The 17,767-nt window shown below is 44.8% G+C and overlaps 1 protein-coding gene across 2 annotated transcripts in view; it reads right to left on the reverse strand.

Annotated features, from left to right (window-relative positions):
• The window catches only part of CYRIA (CYFIP related Rac1 interactor A), a 102,482-nt gene extending 97,271 nt beyond the window's left edge, over positions 1-5,211 (reverse strand). For both annotated transcript variants that reach the window (XM_070379145.1, XM_070379141.1), the window contains exon 1: positions 5,109-5,211. The gene's annotated coding sequence lies outside the window, so the exon portion shown is untranslated. The remainder of the gene's footprint in view (positions 1-5,108) is intronic.
• Positions 5,212-17,767: the final 12,556 nt, after the last annotated feature.

Below are 17,767 nucleotides of genomic sequence, written 5' to 3' on the forward strand. Positions count from 1 at the left end.
AAGTGAATGAGTGAATGATCCCATTTTTTACGCTTGATCCATCATAAAACTGCAATTCAACTCTTCGGGGGCATCCCATTTCCCCAGTTTCATTTTAAAGATCTAATTATCTATGCCACATAGAATTTTTATTAGAAAGTGAAGTCATTAAACAAGCAGACACCAGACTCAGGCCTTGAGATAATTGCAAATAGAAACGGATCTGTCAGCAGAGTTAAGCTGGACCAGGAAGCATGTTGCCGGCAAACATGGCACCGTTTTCAGAACAATGGGGTCCCTGGGCCAAAGAAATTCAATTTCTAAATCACCCAGGAAAGAAATGCCAGGAGGGGGCCATTCTGTAATCACTTTCCTACCTCCATCTCCCAGCCATGAGTTATACCAATAGAGTGAATCCCAACCACCCCTGTATTTGTTGGGCCGCTGACCAGGTTTTCTGACCTTCTTGCTTCTGTCCCCCTATCCCTGGGATGCGCCTGTCATACTTTCCATTCATACGTTCAGTCCGAAAATCAGTTCAATTTATGTCAATGACAAACCGGTAACCCACTCTTAGGCAAAGAAAGCTATTTCAAGCATCATCAAAATTTTCTCTGAACTTGCACATGCCAAACTCCTCTCCTCTTCACCACTTCTAGGAATGACACCTCAGCCAACTGCCAAAAACCTTGATAATGCTGTGATGACAGCAAAACCCCAATAAAGTCTCTAAATACTTACTATGAGCCTGGGTCTGAGTTACAGTCCTGACCGGTCCCACCCCTGTTAAAATCTGCTCCCATGCTCCAAACACAATTATTTTAGGTCACTGACACACCAGCCAAGGAGATGACAGTGCTGTGTACCTTGGCACGAAGAGCAAGTAGGACCCAGTTTTAAATTCTGGCCCTGCCACTTACTAGTTGCTGGACTCTGCACCAGAGACCTTTGCCAATTTCCTTCACTGTCCAAAGGGCACAAAAAATACTAATATCACAGAGTTGCAGTGATGATTTGAGAAAATGTATTTCCATAGGTAGTGTAACTTAAGAAAATAAAAGGAAACTAAACAGGCCCAGAATAAAAATGTGAAGCACTCATTTCAAAGTGTTGTCTGACAGAGGAGCCAGGGTATACAATGGAGAGAGGACAGTCTCTTCAATAAATCGTGTTGGGAAAACGACAGCCACGTGTAAAAGAACCAAACTGGACCACTATCTTACACTGCACACAAAAAGTAACTCAAAAAATAGACTGAATGTAAGACCTAAAATCATAAAACTTGTAGAAGAAAACATATGCAGTAATCTCCTCAATGGCAATGATTTTTTTTTTTTTTTTGGAACTTGACACCAAAAAGAAACAGTGGAACTACATCAAAGTATTCTCATAGTGACACGTTTCTTAAACCCAGGGTGTTTGTTGCCGTTTCAAATTTGTTCCCTTTTGAGGACATCAAACACCATGTTGCTCAGCATAGTTTATCTGGTGAGAGAGAACTCAAAGATTAACCAGCAGTGCTTAGAACAGGAGTGTGGGCGATTTTTAACTTTCCCCAATAATGAATCTCTGAAGGTCAGAATTAGATCAAAAAGCTCCCCACCGTGGCTCTAAAAGGACCCAGAGGGCCAGTAACTGAGAACTCCTTTCTAATCAATATAACTAAATAACAGCAAGTGTGAGGTGGGCACCAGGCCAGACCCTATAAATGCATAAGATCATTCACTTCCTAGAAGGCAAGTCTCATTATTACCATTTTACAGGTGCAACAGCCAAGGCTCAGGGAGGTCAGATGCTCTTCAGGAGCCCACCCCTAGGACACAGCAGTAGGAGAGTTTGAATTTATGAGTGACTCCAAAAGTCCACTTTCTTTCCAGTCACCATGCTGCCTTGGCAGGTAATTCCTGCAGCCTTGGAGAAAGGATTTGACCAAGATGAACTCGGAGCCAGAGGCTACGGTGAGTGGATGAGTCCAAAGTCAGGAAGGAAGGCAGGACTGGCCCCTGCCACAAACCTGACACTGCTCACAGAGCTGAATAAGGGACTCAGCAACCATCCCCTCTGGCTGGGAGGGCTGGACCGAGGGCTTGCCACGTGGGCAGAGGTAAGAGAATTGTGTTTCAGTCACAAAGCACAGGATGAATGATTCACCCTAACATGGGGGCCAAGTCAAGTCACCATTTCTGGGTCCCCATCACCCTACCGTTTCCTTGATCACCCACCTCTCCTACGGATTGCAAGGCTCTCCTTTCACATCTGTCTTTACCCTCAGACTACATTCTTTGAAAACAGAAATAGTGTTCACTTTTTAAAATCCCCAGTTCCCCAAACTATATTTGGTACAGAGTATATGCTCAGTTAACAGAAGGTGCATAACTAAAGAAACAGACTGATCCAGCATCAAGTCTGGACCTGCAGACTGGAGAATGCCTCTGATTCTAAGCTTTCACAGATTAATTATTCTTAAATCAATTCTTCATCTCTGAGCAGTGGTTTGGGGGTGTCTTTAACATGGAGACCTCCCAACAGGAAGAGGACATGATGGGCTCCCCAGGCTTTCAATTTTGCAAAAAAATGTACTCCCTGTAAGCTACTGCATTCCAGCTACAAAAACAAGCCAACTGTGGCCAGGAGGAGAGATGCTATCAACCCCATTTTAAAGGTTAAAACTGAGGTCCACATGAGTGACTGCCCCAGGACTGGAATTTGACAATGGGCTGCTGACTCCCTGTTTTTTTCCTGCCACCATGACGCTTTTCCAGCTCATTACTAACAGGCCAAGAACACCCGCAAAGTAAAGGGTGGGGGGGCAGGGTGGGGAAGAAAAGAGTGTGTGGTGAAGGGAAAAATAAAAGGGGGGAACAGCTTCTCTGGGAGTGTGTCACTGACAGCTGACAGTTGGTGACCCATGGCCTGGACAGCTCTGAACTCCTCGCCCAGGGTTGGCTTGGGAAGATCTCCTGAGCTCTCCGTGTCCCCGACTCACCCGGCTCTGAGAGTAAAAGCAAACCGAATGCTTCTGGGTGCTAAGTAAAACAGGAAGTCCCAAGTGGCTTGACTCTCCTCCCAACTTCAGCTCCCCCAACCTGAAGAGTCAAGGGTACACAAAGGACCTTACAGGTAGCTCTCTGGCAGGGGCCTCTGGAGGGGTCTACCAGAGAAACTAGGGAACACCCTTCCCACTCGAGTCTCCCAGCACGAAGGTTTAGGGAACTCTGTTTTCCCTCTCCTGGGACCAGTACCTGGAAGCCTGTGGGGAGGCCAGGGAGTGAGCTGGGTGTTTGCCCACCAGCTCCATCACTTTTCCATCCATTCAACAAAAGCTCAGTGCCCACTATGTGCTGAAAGCAGAGTGACCTGAGGGAAATAGCTCACTCTGAGCTTAGTCTTGGCATCTGCAAGGTGGAGACGGACCCTACACCACAGAACTGCCTTGAAGATGAAAGGAAATAATATCCCGGGCTTCTGCATCACACCTGGGTCTATTATTAGCACTGGGGCCCTGGTGCTATCCACTGTGAGCCCCAGGCTGTGATGCCACAGCCCCCATCCCAGAGCTGGGGGCAGGAGATGGTGTGGCCAGGTCTGTCTCTACCTCTCTCCTCTACCCTCCCCTCACTGGAGCCTGAGGGCCAGGAGGAGGTGAGATTTTGCCAGTCCCCCGGCCTGGGGCCCAGGTTTACGACTGTTTATTTCAGAGCAAATAGAAAGGAGAAATTAGAGCCATAAAAGACAGGACAACAGACCAATAAAAACCAGCTCCCAGAAGAGTCAGAAGAAGGAAGAGAGGCAAAACTGTCACCATAGCAACACAAGACAGTCAGAAGCACGCAGGAAAAACAGCCCCTGTTCTGCCTTCTCTCTCTACAGCAAAGCAAGCTCTTGGACCTCCTTCAGTGCTCAGGGAAAGCCAATGGCCCACCCTAAACCTTGCCCGTCCCCACCCCCCGCACCAACACTCGGGCCCAGATGCCCAGCCTGACCTGGCTGTCAGCCACCCTCCTTACACTGGCCCAGCACACGTCCCAGCCCACGGTCCCAGCCCAGCTTTCAGTGCCCTGGGGACACGGCGCTGTGCAGATGGCCCTGGGCCCGACCAGAGTGATGGTGACTGGAGAGAAGGGGAAAGTTTCTAACAGGGAAGGGAAGGAGGGCCAAAGGGCTGGTAGGGAGATAAAGGCCCTGCATACAGGCTCCAGGACTCTGCCCTGGGTTCCCTGGGGGGAGCGGAGGGGGAAACAGGGGCAAGGGAGGAGAGGCCAGGGCCAGTACTGTTGCCCATCAGTCCTGGACCCTACAGGGGAGGGGAATTCTGGAGAACGCGGGGTGGGGTCGGCAAATGACAAAAGCTCGTGGCCCCAGTCTCTGGGAACGCTGGTCACAAAATCAGGGGAGCCTGGAGAAGGACGCAGGGACCCTCTGGCCCGGTATAACAGAGGCTCTTCAGTCCTTCGGCTGGCAGGCACGACAGGTGTTGCCACCAAACAGCCTGGCTGGCTTGGGACCAGTCTTTTGGGAAGTGGGTCAAATTGTTCCCAAAGCTAAGGATCCGGTGAAGTCCCTTTCTTCAGACTGGGATTCTAAGCGGGGGAGGGGGAGGGTGATGGCAAGGCGGTCTGGGTCCCCGCACAGCTGCGGGCCGTCTGGCTGGCAAATAATCTCCCTGGCAGGTGGCAGCACAAACGTCCAGGTGTGCAGGCCCCAGGGAGCGGGGGTCGTCCCTGCCTCTGGGGGCGGTAGGGAGTGGTGGGGAGCCGGGTCTCTGGTGGTGGGAACGGGGAAGCAGAGTTGGGGGTCTTCTGGAAGAATTGGCTTTGGAGCCCAAGCTACCTGGCGCTGGGGTTGAAGGGGAAAGGTGTTGAGCGGTTGAGCGACGAGAGAGATGATCCGGGGCACAATCACGAGGCTGTGCTCCGCAGAAGGGCAAAAGGGCTCCAACCGGACATCTGGACGGCGATCGCCGGAGACGTGGTAAAAGAACTGGGTCCTCGGCTCGCCCTCCCGCCCGCCCTTCCCCGAAGGCTGCGTCGGAAGCTGGGGAAGGATGGCAGGGTTCTCCGAGCGCCTCCGGAGTCCGCGTCCCTGCAGGCCCCCGGCCGCGAACCCCGCCGCGCCCGCACCGCGCTCACCCCGAGTCGCCGCCGCCCTGCTCCGCCGCCCGTCCGCCTCTGCCCCAGCCGCCGCCGCTGTGGACGCCTCTCCCGCGGCCGCCGCAGCCTGCGAGCCGGCCCCGAGCCCCGCCCCAGCCCCGCCCCCAGCCCCGCCCGCTGCGGCCGCCCCGCCCCGGCCCCCAGGGAGCCCCACCCCCGCCGTCATCCGGCCGGGTTCCCTTCCCAGACCCATAGTGCTGACCACCTCTACACGCGGTCATTCCTGCTCTTTTTTTCGGCCTTGGCCTCTGGCTTTGCCCTCCAAGGGGAAGTCTGCATCTGCCCCTGCTACTTCTACACACGGAATTCCACCATACCAACTATTTCTCTAAAAAGAAAAAGGACGGGGACCGGTCTTTTGATTAATCTCTAGCCGCACTTCCAAATGTGCGCCCATGCACCCAGCCGGACCATCCCAGCCTCAACCACCCCCTTCCAAATTACCCTCGATTTTGAATCCAGTTCTCCTCCCTGCCCCTCCCGGCACGGACTATTAACAGATTCCCAGCCCTGGGGACTGCCCTTATCTGAAGGGACCCTCAAAAGTCTTTGCAAATGCTTAGTCCAAAAAATGTTATTACCCTTCAGAGCAAGTCTGCAAAAACACTTGAAAAAACCCTATGATGCAAGGGAAAGTAGGGGATTACAGTGTCATTGTCACGATCATTGTTTTAAAACATCTGCCATTAAGAGAGAGAGATTCAGGAAACCAAAGAGGGCTGCTCGTTGCCAAACAGGTTGTGAGTCAGAGCTCCTGTTGGGGGGGCCCTCCTGCAGGCACAGGCCTCTCCTGCTTCCTTTCCCAGTCAATCAGCCAGAGCATCGGTGAAACTTTATTAAACCCCTACAAGGGGTCAGGCCGCGAACGTGCTGGGGGCTGCAGCAGTTGCTCCAGGAATGTGTGGTTTGGGCGCATCAGGCCGTCCTGGTTCTGGAGTTAGAAAGCTTCAGGAGACCTCGGTCAAGTTCTTCTTCTTGAGGGAGCTCCTGCTCTGAGTTTTGGCAAGAATTCAGACAGGGGCCAGGAAGGCACAGTCTAGTTAGAATGAAATAGTCTTCCTATTGGTAGGGGACCTTAGGATCAGAATGCACAGGTCTCCATTTTTTATTTTTGCCAGTCAAGTTGCCTGTACTTGAACCAGACCATGTTGTCAATCCCTGCAAAGACCTGTATTATCTTTGGGCGGCTCTACTGGAAAATCCTTCTTGCTCCACCCCTGTACATATACACAGCAAAGTTTCTGACTTATTCAATCCACCGTGAACCTGGTCAGGGTCTGAGGAGGGCAAGGACAAGCCAGCCACAGACACCATTCACCCCATGCGACATCGTCATTTCAGACCACGGGAGGACTCCTTACTTTACACTCGTCTGTCTCTAATAACACAGCTGAAGTTGGTGAGAAGAGACTATTTGATGTATGAAATTTCACTTCCACACACTTAAAGAGGGCTTCTGTTTCAGTAATTGAGGGCTACCTGCGTGGTGTTGCCTAGCCCATTGTGAAATAATAGGGTTTCTAATTATTAGTGTGGAATTTAATAATTATGTGTTTCCTAAGACACAATAATCGGATGAAATGGTCTTTCAACTTTGTCAGTAATACTAATAACAAGTTTAGAGTTTACTATAATAAAGATTACAGTGAAATTAAGCTGTCAGTGAGGGGGCAGGTAGGTTGAGATGAAATTTCAGTGGTCTTTCTTCAAAATATACATTTTCTAAAATGAACCTTAATTAAATTAAATTTAAACCAGACTGTTCTAATTTTAAGGACATCCTTGTCATGTATGTATTTTTTTAAAGAGATACCTTGAGCTTTGACAAAGGGCCAGGCACTGTGCTAAACCAAATGATGGTGACATAACACACGCCCCTGGCCTGAGAAGTAGACAGACTGATTGCCAGCCCAGTTTATGACAAGGCAGAAGAGAAAATAGGCTAAAACACATATTTTCATGTGGGCTCAGGACAAGGAGTTCATTGTGATTGGGGAAAATTGGGTTCAGATTCTTTTAAGCTGAACCTTGAAGGATGACTAGACTTCAGGAGGCAGGAAATGAGGTCAAGGTAGAGGGAAATAAGGTCCCTCCAGGTAGAGGGACAAAGAGGTCTGGTGTGGTTGCAATGTCAGGGGCTGGAGAAAGTGTGGCTGAGAATGGAGACCCTGAAAATCAACCTGAGAAGGCTACACTTGATTCTGGGAACTCCCATGGGCTGGGCAGCCTTGACTGGAACCTCAAATAAGAAGACTGACTGCAGTTTGGAGGAAGAAAAGGAGACAGTGAAGAGAAAGACCAGGAGAGAAGTGCCATCATCATCCAGGGGCTCTGCATTGCCCTCCGTGGACCAGTTCTACTCTCTGACATTTGGAAACACATTCTCTGAAGCATCCCCAGTGCTGAGAGCAATACTTGGCACAAACTGGTCTCCAATAATATTGTTGAGCGAGCAATAAGGTTGAAAGTGATGGGTACAAGTGATCCCCTGTGGAGACAAAGCAACAAGAGCTGATCCCACCCAGGGCTCCTCTCCATCCACTGAGATTCATCCTAGGGCAGGTGGAACATTCCTTCTAAATCCCTGGACACATAAGATTTTCCCTTCTCAGCATGGGCTTCCCTCATAGCTCAGTTGGTAAAAAATCCACCTGCAACACAGGAGATCCTGGTTTGATTCCTGGGTCAGGAAGATCCCCTGGAGAAGGGAAAGGCTACCTGCTCCAGTATTCTGGCCTGAAGAATTCCATGGACTAAGTCCATGGGGTCGTTAAGAGTTGGACAGGACTGAGCGAATTTCACTTCACTTCACTTCTCAGCATAGCTCCCCTTGGTGCTTCCAAAGACATTTCTTCTCTGATCTTTTGATTGTGTATATAAACATATACACACCTCCAACGACTTACTGCCCCATCTCCAGCTGTCAAAGACCACTGGTTCCAAGGCTAATGATGCCTTCAGGACAATGGTGAACTATAGGCTCACACTTCTTTCTTCTAAACTTCTGTGAAGTTGACAATCTGATCCACTCACTCTTTGCTTCATCACATATGCAAGTTTCTTGAGGACAAGGATCTTATCTGAGACACAGAGAAAACCTTCACTTTATTTGGAGTCAAAGCTGAACATACATTCTGATTCTGTCATTCACTGGCTGTACGAACCTGTGTTACTTAATCCTTTGGAATTTCAGTTTTCTCATCTCTAAAATTAGAATAATAAAACTTATCTCAGCAGATAGATGGGAGAGCTGATGTCAGCTCTGAAACTGTGAAAGAAAGAATAGTTTTGTGTGTGTATGTGTGCTTTTCCTCCTAGTGCGTTAACTAACTGGGCATTCAGTAGGTGCTCATTTCAGACTTGGTGTTTGGTGCGTTGATTCATAGATTAGAACTTGGAATGGAGGCTGAACCCCTGCAGCGCTCTCTGCCTACTACTTCACAGGGAGAAATCTTTATTTTGCCCTCCCACTTCACTTAGTTCCTCAGGAATTATATCGCTCCTTCCCTCTAGTATGACGATGATGGCTTCCAAGGGTGGTGGGGTTTCTTGCCCATTACAGGCCAGGCTTCTTTTATGTAACTGAGTGTTTCTAAGGAAACATGGCCCTGGCTTCAGAGGGAGCGTAATAGATTTGATTATGAATATTGAGCCAATTTTCACAGCTGACACGCTGCACACTTCCTTGTTGTAGAAAAAAAAAAAAAAAAAAAATCACAGCCCAAACTATGTACAGAAACTTGGTAATGGCTGAAAATCATTGCCTGTGGCTGAATTGGAGCCTATGACTTAAGACGGCCGAAATCATCATGTTTTAATTCACAGCGTGTCAGGCTCCCCTTCTTTGCACATGGTTCTCTCCCTTAAATGACCTTCCAGCCTGCTCCATTTATTGAGTTTCTATTCATTTTAAACATCCTGGTCCAAAAACAACCCATCTGAAAAGCTTCCTTCAACTCTCCAGGGCCAAGTCAAATGTTCATTCTTGTGGGCTTTCATAGTATTGCATTCATAACTTTATCATATCACTCAAAAAGTTGTGTGAATCTGATAAATTTATATGTAGTTGATTTTTGTTATTCCCAGTGACTGTGTTCTATGAAATCACCACAAACGTTGACCTAACAAATATTGAACCATTGCTCCTAGGAAAAATTCAAGATTAGGCTCCTGTGAGCTTCTGGTGATAACATTTTCATCCTTCACTCCCATAGTTTGCTCAAATTCATGTCCATTGAGTTGGTGAAGCTATCTAACCATCTCATCCTAGGCCTCCTCCTTCTCCTTTTGCCTTGAATCTTTCCCAGCTTCAGGGTCTTTTCCAATGAGTTGGCTCTTCGTATTGATGGCCAAAGTATTGGAGCTTCCGCTTCAGCATTAGTCTTTCCAATGAATATTCAGGGTTGGTTTCCTTTAGGATTGACTGTTTCAATCTCCTTATGGTCCAATGAACTCTCAAGAGTCTTATCAGGATTTGAAAGCATCAATTGTTTGGTGTTCAGCCTTCTTTATGGTCCAACTCTCACATCCATACATGACTACTGGAAAAACCATAGCTTTGACTAGACAGACCTTTGTCAGCAAAGTGATGTCTCTGCCTTTTAATACTCTGTCTAGGGTTGTCATAGCTTTCCTTCCAAGACACATCTTTTAATTTCATGGCTGCAGTCACCATATGCCGTGGTTTTGGAGCCCAAAATCTGCTCAAAAATACTGATTTAATATATACTGTTGATGCATTAACATTGAACTCACAGTCAACAGCACTGTAACTCATGATTGAGTGAAGCTTGTCTAACACAGGCATTTTCTTCTTAAGGCACAGCACCACCTTCTTGCACTTAGGAACACCAGCAGCACTTCATCGCAATGCTTGAGGACCAGAGAGTGAAATCAACAAAAAAATACAAAAATGTGAAAACACGGTACTATTAATACATAGACAACAAAACATGGCACTTGTCTACAGTGTGCCGTGAATCAAGAAGGTAGAGCTTTCTCAATTGACCTCAACTAGGAACATGCTCATTGGTGGCTCGAGTTTTTGTTGCTTGGTGCATGTTGATAAATGACACAAAAGCACTGAGAGTAGTAATTTTGATGTTAGCAAGTAGGCAAATTTGCAAATACAGAATCCACAAATGATGAATGTAGACTGTATGCGCCTCCAAATGAGTCTATGAACTCTGCCTCCAGGATCTCTGTCTTATTGGTCTTTGTATCTTTCCAGAATCTTAAAGAACTCCTGATACATGAAAAAAAGTGATGCTCAATAAATGACAATTGAATGAGTGAAGTATTCAATCCAGTCTTGTATTTCTTTAGAGATTTTTCCCAACCATTTATAAACTTCTGTTAATAAAACAGCAAAATGTCTCAGATCTTCTCCCATTGAATGAGGATCTCATTAGGTTTCTGTCAGTTACTAAGAAGAGTCCTCCTTTTGAATGTAAAGAACATTCCTAATGAAGTAGATCCCTCTTGTGTGGCAAGTGTGGGTGATACAGACATTGACTTCCAAAATGGGTAAAAGGTTATAAACAGCACCATCCATCCATCCCCCAGAAAGGAAGAAGGAACAATAAATTCTCAGGATCTGGAGAAATAGTGTCAAACGATGGTCAAGAATGGAGAAAAATTACCTAGTTCAGAAATAGAAAGGCAGCCCCAGCAATGAAGCACAGAGTGGTAATAGGGAAGGAAAGTGACATCTGGAGGCAGGGAGACCTGGGGGCCTTGTAGGAGTTTTGCAGAGGTCAGGTTTAAATCTGGGCTCTTCTGCACTTAAGGCACAATGACTTTGGGCAGAACTTCCCTCTCCCTTGTCTCTTCCTTGTATATAAAATGAGAACAATAGGACTTACCATAAAGTCGTTTATGCAACTGACATTTACTGGGTGTCTACTGTGTATCAGACTGGTTCCAAATAGGAAAAGGAGTACGTCAAGGTTGTATATGGAGAAGGAAATGGCAACCCATTCCAGTATTCTTGCCTGGGGAGTTCTGTGGATGGAGGAGCTTGGTGAGCTGCCTATGGGGTCTCACAGAGTCGGACACGAATGAAGCAACTTAGCATGCATGTGTGCATTGGAGAAGGAACTGGCAACCCATTCCAGTATTCTTGCCTGGGGAATCCCAGGGATGGAGGAGCCTGGTGGGCTGCCATCTATGGGGTCACACACAGTTGGACACGACTGAAGCGACAGCAGCAACAGCAGCAGCAAGGCTGTATATTGTCACCCTGCTTATTTAACTTATATGCAGAGTACATCATGAGAAACACTGGGCTGGAGGAAGCACAAGCTGGAATCAAGATTGCCAGGAGAAATATCAATAACCTCAGATATGCAGATGACACCACCCTTATGGCAGAAAGTGAAAAAGAACTAAAGAGCCTCTTGATGAAAGTGAAAGAGAAGAGTGAAAAAGTTGGCTTAAAACTCAACATTCAGAAAACTAAGATCATGGCATCTGGTCCCATCACTTCATGGCAAATAAATGGGGAAACAGTGGAAACAGTGGCTGACTTTATTTTTTGGGGCTCCAAAATCACTGCAGATGGTGACTACAGCCATGAAATTAAAAGACGCTTACTCCTTGGAAGAAAAGTTATGACCAACCCAGACAGAATATTAAAAAGCAGAGACATTACTTTGGCAACAAAGTTCAGTCTAGTCAAAGCTATGGTTTTTCCAGTAGTCATGTATGGATATGAGCGTTGGACTGTAAAGAAAGCTGAGCACCGAAGAATTGATGCTTTTGAATTGTGGTGTTGGAGAAGACTCTTGAGAGTCCCTTGGACTGCAAGATGATCCAACCAGTCCATCCTAAAGGAGATCAATCCTGGGTGTTCATTGGAAGGACTGATGTTGAAGCTGAAACTCCAATAATTTGGCCACCTGATGCAGAGAGCTGACTCATTTGAAATGACCCTGATGCTGGGAAAGATTGAGGGCAGGCAGAGAAGGGGATGACAGAGGATGAGATGGTTGGATGGCATCACCAACTCAATGGACATGAGTTTGGATAGACTCTGGGAGCTGGTGATGGATAGGGAGGCCTGGCATGCTGCAGTCCATGGGGTCACAAAGAGCTGGACACGACTGAGTGACTAAACTGAACTGAACTGAACTGTGTATCAGTTGGAAGCATGAATGAGATATTGAACGTGAAGCTACAGTGCATAGTTAGGCAAATTTTAAAAACAATTTTAGTTATTTGCATTATAAACTTATTTCTGCTTTTGATTCTTGCTTCTTTCTCTGATTTGCAAGAATATATGACTTGACCCATTCTCTTCAAACCATTCTCATCAAACCATTCTCTTCTAACCATTCTCTCCTAAACCCTTTAATACTCTTTCATAGGTCAGTTGATCTTGATCTTTGATGGACCAGGTAAGTCCAGGTTTTGCTGATTCCATCATCTTTTGGCACCTTTGACCAAATGAGTCAGCCCCTCTAGGGGACTCAACCTCACCACCCACAAAGCTCACACCAACTCCACAATCACTGTCAACAAAGTAATGACACATGTAAGACGGCCTTTGAGCAAAGGCTTAGAACATTTAATAGGCATAGCCCAGTCATCTATGCAGCATCACAAACAGTTAAGTAGGGATCACTTCCGACTACACCCACTTTATAGCCAGGGAAATTAAGGCTTGATGTAACTTGTTCAAGTCGTCAACTGAGTCCTAACCACAGTCACGAAAATAAAACAGGTGTCATGGATCACAGTTTAAGATCAAACCTTGAATTCCTTGGACTACCAGATCTTCCTTTTCTTGGCAAATAGTTTCTTTGCTTTATCAGTGAGCAAGCAGACAGGTTGATTCAGACGTAGACCAGGACTCTCTCTTGTTATCAGAGATTGTGTTCAATGTAGGGAGCTGAGAATACCGCTGGACACTAGAGTGAAACTTCCCACCAAACAGAATGGTTGACTCTGCAGAGTTTCTTTACAAGCCCTGAGAGCAGTACATGGATGTTTTATGTTTAAATGCACATAGCTACTACATATAATAATTACAAAAAGTGGCCTTTTTAAATGGTTTCACCTGATTGTGTTTGCCTTTTGACTCTTTAATCACTTGAGCAATGCCTTAGAGTAGTGATACTAGCAGGAACTTTGATATATTTAGGTCTCATATTTATCTTCTTTTTTTATCCTCCCTTGAACTACTGCCCAGATCAACCCCTTATCAGCTCTTGCCTGAGTTATTTTGACAGCATTATGATTGGTCTCTCTGTCTTCATATACAGATCATCTAATACACTGTCCAGTGATCTTTCTAAGAGATACATATGATCATGGCAGCCCCTTTATTCACACCCCCAGTGGTTCCTCATCACCCCAGGATAGTCAGACATTCTTCGGAGAACTCATATGGTCACACCATATGACTCATGTGGTCATTTGCAATCTTGCTTTGGTTGTTCCTTCTGTTGCATTTCTTTCTTCTCTTAAAGTATTATATCACTCCTCTCTTCCTTTGTCCTTGCTATTTCTTCTTCCTGGAATGCCCCATTCTCCCTTAAATGGATGAAGTCCAAGATATCCTTTCAGGTGGGAGAAATATCAATAGCACTCTGTAGTAAGTCTTTTCAGAACTCTGGTCCCCAACATTCCCAGATCCTGTAACTCAGTTTATCTCAGAGTATTTTAATTCTCCATCCCTTCCTGAGCCCCTGGAATTTATGAATTATACATATTTATGAGCTATCTCATTTAATATATGTTATATGCAATATATATGATATATAATATATCACATATTAAATGAGACAGCCCATAAATTACATATATATAAAATATCTGTATTCTCAGTGCTTGAAATTGTGTGCTTGAAAAGTGGACATTAGTACACTTAGTAGTAAGTATCTCTTGAGTTAATCTCAAATGGAATCCCTCAAGATCTGGAGATTAGAAAAACTTGCTCTTTCAAGTTATTTCTGAAAAAGTAAAGTATAAAAATATAGTCAAGCTCAGAAGAGGTTTAGCCATACAGGAACTTTTTAATAGAAAAGTCAGTTTCAGGATGCTTTTTTTATGCATAAAACAAAACTCCTGCAATCTGCTTTTTTAGCTGAATGATCTTAAAATAAAATCCACATTAGTGATTATTAATCAAATCCAACAAATATTTCTCAGCTTCTGATGTTCAAATGCTTCATTTCCTCATATGCTTGCACCTCTGTATTTTCTTTGTTTTAATTATACTAAGCATCTTTTTGTTCTTCCCCAGACATTTGCCTGGGAGGCTGGGGCAAGCTATAAATAATAGTCATCATCATTATAAGCCTTATTATTTACACAGCCTATTTTTAGAGCTGAGGACTAACTCACAAACATGCCCACTATGACCCTGATAGAGATGCAGTGATTTCTTGGGGGGGAGTCTTGGACTCTTGAATATTTCACCGGTCTCATTAGTGTCACTCATGTGGTGTGACTGCTCAGATGGCAGCTGCTTCATCCAATAAACTCCATCAAACTGCTTCCCATCTGTTAATGGGAGAGGAAATGGAAGCGTTTTTAAAATATGGTGATTTTTATGTTGCTATATACATAAAGGCAATTGGTTTTCTGATTTCCACATTTCATCTATACCCAGGTATTCCTGAATCTATTTAATGCTTTTTAGAATAAAAGGAACATTACCTTTTATAACATATTTAGACATTTTAGGATCTTCAAAGAACGTCAGAGCAGAAGGGCCTTAGAGAAATGGAGATCCAGGAAGGAAAGGTGATTTCCCAAGGTCATATGGGAAATGAATGGAAGAGATATGATTTAAAATATAGTGTGCTGGTTCCAGGCTGGTTTCTCTCCCTAAAACTGAACAAATCTTCACCCAAATGCTGATTTAAACACTGAAGTTTTCACTCTGTCATATATCTAGGATGCTGGCCTCCTGTACATAGATGATCCAGTTTCTCATAAATCCCAAAGCTATTTTACTGGGCTGCATTGGATCTTGTCCCCAGGAGGGCTGAATCTGTCTGGGGAATGTGAAAGTGTTAGTCGCTCAGTCCTGTCCAACTCCTTGCAAGCCCATGGACTGTAGCCCATAAGGCTCCTCTGTCCATGGGATTTTCCAGGCAAGAATACTGTAGTGTGTTGCCATTCCCTTCCCCAGAGGATCTTCTTGACCCAGAGATCGAACCTGGGTCTCCTGCATTGCGGGTGGATTCTTTACCATCTGAGCCACCAAGGAAGCCCTTTAAGAGTGTATAAATGACTGTGTGTGTATGCTTAGTCGCTTCAGTCATGTCTGACTTCATGAGACCATGGGATTTTCCGGACAAGAATACTGTAGTGGGTTGCCATGCCCTCCTCCAGGGGATCTTTCCAACCCAGGGATTGAACCCAGATCTTCCACATTGCAGGCAGATTCTTTACCATCTGAGCTACCAGGGAAGCCCAATAATACTGAGGTGAGTAGCCTATCCCTTCTCCAGGGGATCTTCCTGACCCAAGAATCAAACCAGGGTCTCCTGCATTGCTGGCAGATTCTTTACCAGCTAAACTACCATGGAAGCCCTGCCTAGGGAAAGACCCAAGTCAATTCTGGAGACAAGACTCTGAAACTGCCGTTGTAACCAAACAGTGTGATCTAGTGGGAAGAGCTTGTTGTCCTAAATTCTAGGTTCTAAAAACAGTTCTGCTTTATTTGTTGTATGATTTAGGGCAGGTGAGTAGACTTCTCTTGTTTCAATGTTTTATTTTGTTCATCATGGAAAATAAACACTTGGTCTGCCTACCAGGGAGGAATTTTGAGAGAATCCAGTGAAATGACAGATGTGGAAAGATTGTAAGAAAAGTTAAATGAAACATCATTATCTCATGTAGCAACAGAAAGCAGGGTAGAATATTTTGCTTTTGTTAATTGCCAAAGTGGCATGCATGGTAATTTGATGCTGATTTCCTGCAGGTGGTCAAGTTTTCTTTGGCCTTTGCTTTTTCTCCTACCAAGGATCACTGAGGTTTGTTACAAATTTTACATTTTCACACATTTAAGGATTTATTTAGCACTACATACTAGACATTTTGATAGATGCCAATGACACAAGGATACTCTTGTAAACTCACTGCCCTTAGGGGAAGCAGACATGAAAAACCCCTAAGAAGTTAGCTGTTAGTATAAGAAGGATGTTTAGGAGTTTAGGGTCTAACATTTAACCTAGCCTGTGGGAAGGGCTTTCAGTAAAAATTGTATTTTTTCCTGAGTAGTACTGATCCGGGGAAGAAAAGGGAAAGTTAGTAATAACAAATGCATTGCAGGACTTTGCTATCCAGCACTCGGGGTTCGATCCCTGGTTGGGAAGTTAAGATCCTATATGACTTGTGATCAAAAAACCAAAACATAAAACAGAAACAATACTGTAATGAATTCAATTGAGGGCAGGAGGAGAAAGGGGTGGCAGAGGATGAGATGGCTGGATGGCATCATCAACATTATGAATACTTTGGTTTGACAGTAGATTGGGAAATGAGACTAGATTTCTACAGTAGTCATTACAGAGAGGTTTTCTGATATTCTAAGGAGCTTATACCAGTTGCTGAAAGTGAACAGGAAATTTTCATTTAAGCTTGCTTTTACCATGCATCCATTTCTTCTTTCCTATCTTTTATCCTGATCCAAAGCACTGATACTCTATCAGGGGTCCCCAGTCTCCGGGGTCTCATGTCTGACGATCTGAAGTGGAGCTGATGAAATAATGATAGAAATAAAGTGCACAGTAAATGTTAACGTGCTTGAATCATCCTGAAACCACCCTCTCCCCTCAGTGGAAAAACTGTCTTCCATGAAACCCGTCTCTGCTGCCAAAAATGCTGGGCACCACTACATCAGAGTCATGATGGAGACATGCTTACTCCATTCTAGAGAACATGTACACAAAGAATAATGTCACAGATAGCTATGTTACCATCACCCAGAATATTAGCATTTTGTAATTAGCACTATAATATTTTTAAAACAGTAGGATATTAATGATCAACTGGAAATTCTTATGTTCCCATGGGTGAAAAAAAATTCTAATGTTAAATCACTTCTGGTTCTCTCCTTCTGGCCATCAGGAGGCTAACATTTCTTTGCTCCCCCCTGTAGCACCATATCACCAGTTCTGGCCAATGGTTTGTAGGCAGACATGTCACTTCTTGATTGGAACATTTAACACAGTGTGAGACCTTTCAACAAGTTGTATCCTCTTGTTGCAAAATACAATGTTCATTATCCTGAGTCCTAGAATAAGAATGACATTGAGAAGCTACACTGCCACCACCAACAATGCATGGCAGACAGTGTGAGTTTTAAATACATCCTTGTTGTTTATGCTACTGAGATTTTAAAGTTTTGTTTTTATTATTATTATTTTTAATCACAGCATAGTCAGTTTTTAGAAACAGTTCTTATGTACCTAAAGTGAATGAAGAGAAACCATGTTTGGGGTGTCATGAGTTTTTCATTGACTTATATTTCTAGAATTTATTGTTCTTCTTTTCTCATATTGACTTTTTCTTTACAGTGTGATTTCTATTTACTTCTCTATTTCTGCAAACAGTCTTAAAAGTTGCCTTTTTATCTCTAGGATTATGGTTCTTCTTGCCTCGTCTTCCGGCTCATTCATCTT

Source organism: Bos mutus, chromosome 11, assembly GCF_027580195.1.
Source record: "Bos mutus isolate GX-2022 chromosome 11, NWIPB_WYAK_1.1, whole genome shotgun sequence".
NCBI lineage: Eukaryota > Metazoa > Chordata > Mammalia > Artiodactyla > Bovidae > Bos > Bos mutus.